At 36.6% G+C, this 4,865-nt stretch overlaps 1 long non-coding RNA gene across 1 annotated transcript; it reads right to left on the bottom strand.

The window, feature by feature from the left end:
* Positions 1 to 448: 448 nt before the first annotated feature.
* On the bottom strand, positions 449 to 3,738 carry LOC113335151. Its single transcript, XR_003353174.1, has 7 exons — positions 3,466 to 3,738; positions 3,264 to 3,366; positions 2,681 to 2,896; positions 2,125 to 2,236; positions 1,198 to 1,370; positions 927 to 1,007; positions 449 to 802 (listed from the first exon to the last, which is right to left on the bottom strand). It is a non-coding gene; the product is annotated as an uncharacterized LOC113335151 (long non-coding RNA).
* Positions 3,739 to 4,865: the final 1,127 nt, after the last annotated feature.

The raw sequence follows: 4,865 nt of genomic DNA, 5'->3' as shown, positions 1-4,865 counted from the left end.
TCTCAAAACAGGGAAGCTAGTTGGGATAGGCCGTAGAGTGGGTCGATTATATCTCCTACAGACTCTGATTATTCCATCAAATCTCAGAAACCATCATTACACCAAATTCTGGGATTAGAAACAGGGTGAAGCCGTTACGGATCGGGGTTGAACGGGCACCCCCTGTAGCAAAAGTGAGTGTTAAAAAAAAGTTTGTAACGGCAGTAGAGTCGTACCAATTTTGGGTAAAGGCCTTAGTAACAGAGATGAACCGTTACAAATTGACACGTGGTAACAGATGTGATCCGTTACAAACGTTTCGTAACAAGTTCAAGCCGTTACGAACATTTTTGTAACAGAAAAAAAATTACTGCAGGTCAACATTGACCAATTTTAACCAGGTCAATATGGACCGGCAGTTCATTTTCAGCCGGAAATACGCCGCAATTCAAAAAAAAATTTAGCTGCATAAATCTTTCATTCCAGAATACTTCAATCAATTCATATCAACATTCTTTCACTTCATATCAACATTAAATCAATTCATATGAAGAAAGAACACAGATTCTTCGAAGTACCAAAAATTTCATATTGAGTATCAAATTCTAATAAGTACCTAAACACTCTTTTACATTCATTCTCAGTCACAGAGAACACAAGCTCAAGGCAACTCTGTTTAAAATTGGATCAATCTCAAAGATAATATAGTCAAAAGGAAAACAAAGAAGGCCTTGCTACACCAATATTTACCCGTAACACTTTGCATAATATGGTGTATCTGGCGGTGTAAATCGATAGCCTTTGCTGCTATCCGAAACGCTTCCTGATTCAAAATGCAAATCATTCACAAACAATAAGAATACTAGATATGAGCAAATCCACAATATTGAGCAGCACCATCAAAGTTCAGAATGTATAAACTATTTTAGGTCTCTTTGAGTACTTACTAATCTGTGTACAAGAACTTTGCTGTGTTTACGTGTGAATCAATATAAAGCTTGTAACACCAACATGACACGACTGTCAAACTGTCTCAGTAAATCATGAACCAAGAAATGAGCCTCCATTAGAGTTCAATCGTACTTCAAGATTCTAGCTCAAGATAAACTTAAACTATTTTTCTTTCCAGCCTTAGGCGGGACTGAACGTATGGCCAACATATGTGAGACCGAGTGGAAAAATATAGTTGCTAATATCTTAGAATTTAGTACGTAATACCTGTGACGTGAACCGCTCATCAGAAGTCCAGAACAGCCTTATGTCAGGTATCTCAAAAAGAACCATTGCAAGTCGTTCGAGCCCCAGTGCCCATGCAACCTTATCCACGTTACCACTTCTTTTAAAATCTTCTGCTCAGTCACCCTGCAACCCAAAACCTCCAACCATTTCTCCTGACAAAGAAAATGGACAGAGCTTTGATGAATTCTAATAGGTTTCATCAAGTACATGCACTCAACATGGATCAAAATGAATCATGTATCCATTAGATAGGTACAAACTGAGAAACCGGAAAAGATGGAATAGAAATGGCATAATATGGAATTGAACTCATTGAAGAAAATATGGAAGGGAAACGGCATATACAATTTAAAATGGAACACAAGTGAGTTTGATTAACTAAAAGAAAAAGATAAGCAAAAATAATCTAGTCATCGCCAAGCAGATTGCTTAAAAAATGTGACCCAGCAAAGAGAAAAGAAAAAACGAATACAAACGTTGCTCTATTCTCAAAGACATTTTGAACACACCCAGCCTACTCTTCTCCAAAACAGCCTGAAACAGGTGTTTTATGGAACGCCTGAAAAGAACTGCATCTTTCCTATTCGGTTTTTGGTTACCTTTTCATTCAAGTACCGAAGACCAGATATATAACCTAATTAATTGACATTTGGAAAACGTCCAACCATTTGCTTTTTCTTTCTTTCTTTTGTTTTCTTTAAGTCTCTTACATATGGCTTAAATGGTTACACAACAATGAGGAAAAATGATAAACAGGAAGTAAATCTGCTCAACCATGCTTGCTAATGGTCATAAGGAATCCATTACTTGAAACTCCATTTAAATAGGTTTAACTTTTAAGAATATGTAATGCATTGGATTAGGTGCTTACATTACGAAATTTATGTGATAGGTTCAGCAACAAACCTGAAAAAATATCTCGAGTTCAAATGATGGCTTCGTAAATGGAAAGTAAGTATCAACCCAGCGCATTTCTACTGCACCTGGGAGAAGAAATGATAACCTTCTTGGCTCCACCCTGGATCATCAAGCAATCAAACAATGTTTTCAAATCAGAGCAGGCCGGAGCAGGGTCTATCAATAACCAACAAATGAAAAGCTTAAACTCCAGCTAGACTTGTCCAATAGATAAGAACCTATCTAGAATCAGAACAAACTTAATCTCCATATGCACAAGAAATTAAGGTGACTGAATCTCAGATACCCAAGATGACAAAGTGTCTTAAGTACAGCCTATGCATTGTGATGATGATGCCAAAATGAATAACCATTGCTGCTTGCCACCTAAACTGGGCAGTATAATGTTCCCCTTATCATTTACTATGATATTTATTAGACAGATAAATCTGCTCATTATGTACCAAGACTCTAGATATATGCCAACAACAAATAAATATTATATATTATATTTCTGAATAAGAGTGCCAAAGTATAAAATAAAGAGCATGGGATAATATCAAACCTTCAAATGAGCAGCAGCTTTGTCCTTCTTAGTGAACATTCAAGTTGACTCAACAATGTATTCAGCTCCAGTATCATCCCATGGGATCTCCTCAGGGTTTGTGCAACTAAAGACTGCAACTTCCTTCTCACCGAACAGGAGAGTCTTAGTGTCCTTAACCTTGAGTTCATGGTGCTTCCATTGACCGTGGACATTGTCGTACTTAAACATGTATGTCTGCAAACACAGAAACCACCATTAACAAACACAGAATAATTACTAAACTAAGAATAATAATCCCATCACAGTAACAAGATTCACTGTATAATCAATTCTATCAAAGCCTCATTAGCTAAAATTTACAGATAAAGTAGTCGAGTAAAAATCAAAAAATTCTGGAGAATTACAGAGTTCAAACTTGGATTCTCCATATGACCATCAATATAAATCCGAACATGAACCAATTCCTCAAAACTTCCTTGTTTTTCAACATCCAAAATAACCCTCGGAAATTCAAAAGAATCACAGAACAAACCTAGGATTCCGAAAAAATTGATCAAACAAACACTAAATGATACAGATCAGAGAGTTAGGTTTTTGGAACCTGAGCTTGACAAGCGCCTTCATCAAATTTTGGTAACAAATCATTCAGATGTGAGTGAAGAAGGTAAGATAGATCGACATCGTAATCAATTATATCTTCAGAACTGTATGTAGAAGAAAATCTTAATAGATGAATTCCATATTCAATGTTCTACGAATCAATTATCAAATAAATAAATACCCTAATTAAAGCTTCAGGTTACCTTTTCTTCTGAATCTGAATCCACCACTCCTATCAGCATCACTACCAACAACTATTCTTCGATCAATCCCTTTCGCTCTCGATCTCGAAACCTTTATTTTTCCTCTCAAAACACATAGAAGAAAAAGAAGAGAAAACAGAAAACGAGATGATAATGAAAACACAGAGATCTACAAGAAGAAATCAAGAAAAGAAGAGGAAATTGAATTGAAGGATGTTCCACTCTGTTGATTTGTATTTGGGTAGACAGATTGAGAGAGAGCAACAGAGGACGAGCTGAGACGAAGAGGCGGAAAGATGGAAAGATAGAGATGTGTTTGCGAAGAGAATAAAAACTAGGGCTCTATGGTTGTTTTGTATCTCGAGAAAAATATGAAGAGTGTAGATATTAGTTTAGGAATAAACGGTGAAAATAGAGGACTTGAAAGTGTGGGCCCAAAAAAATACTCAGGTGTTACGACCTTAGTGTGACCAAGCGGGTGACTGACACGCGTAAAAAAACGATCGTAACGACCATTTGTCACGGAAATTTTGTAACGGCCAGCTAGCCATTATGAATTGCTGTTACGAATCCTAGAAATTGGTGTAGTGCATTTTGCAGCTACTACTACATCCCACTCCACATCCCCTTTTATGTATTGGCATTCTAGACTAGGTCATGTTTCTTTTTCTCGTCTTTTATATATGGTCAATAAAGGTCTACTAGGAGATACACAAGTAGACAAAAAACCTAGTTGCATCTCTTGTAAACTGGCAAAACAACCAGCACTTTCCTTTAATGCAAGCACCTCAAAAACTATTGAACATTTTGCTCTTATTCACTCTGACGTTTGGGGTAAATCTCCAGTGATGTCAAAAGGAGGTGCATTATGCTATGTGAGTTTCATTGATGATTATTCTCGATATACTTGGGTTTATCTATTTAGTTCAGGAACATAATTTCTTAACTTATATAAAACTTTTTCAATTATGGTCAAAACTCAGTTTGGTAGAACAATCAAAATCTTTCGTGGTGACCAAGGAGGTGAATATATATCCAATCCTTTCAAATATTTTCTCAAAACTCAAGGCACATTACTACAACTATCTTGTACTGAAACTCCAGAGAAAAACAGAGTTGCATAACGTAAACATCGTCATACAGATGATACTCATCAGATGATACTCAAGGCACATACAGCTGATAATCATCAGATTCCAGCTGTGTCTGACCACTCTATGCCTCCACCTGACAATGATACCTTGGAAAGAGATCCTGATTCTCAAGTTGATCCATTGCCACCTCGCAATCGAAGACCTCCAGCTAAGTTCTCTGACTACCATTTCTCATTATCCACTATTATGTCTATTTATGAACCAAGAAACTACAGAGAAGTTGCAGCTCTACCAGATTGGCAGGAT

This window comes from Papaver somniferum, unplaced genomic scaffold, assembly GCF_003573695.1.
Source record: "Papaver somniferum cultivar HN1 unplaced genomic scaffold, ASM357369v1 unplaced-scaffold_139, whole genome shotgun sequence".
In the NCBI taxonomy this organism is placed as follows: domain Eukaryota; kingdom Viridiplantae; phylum Streptophyta; class Magnoliopsida; order Ranunculales; family Papaveraceae; genus Papaver; species Papaver somniferum.
The sequence above is the reverse complement of the archived record's forward strand: the minus strand, read 5'-3'. Positions and strand labels throughout refer to the sequence as shown.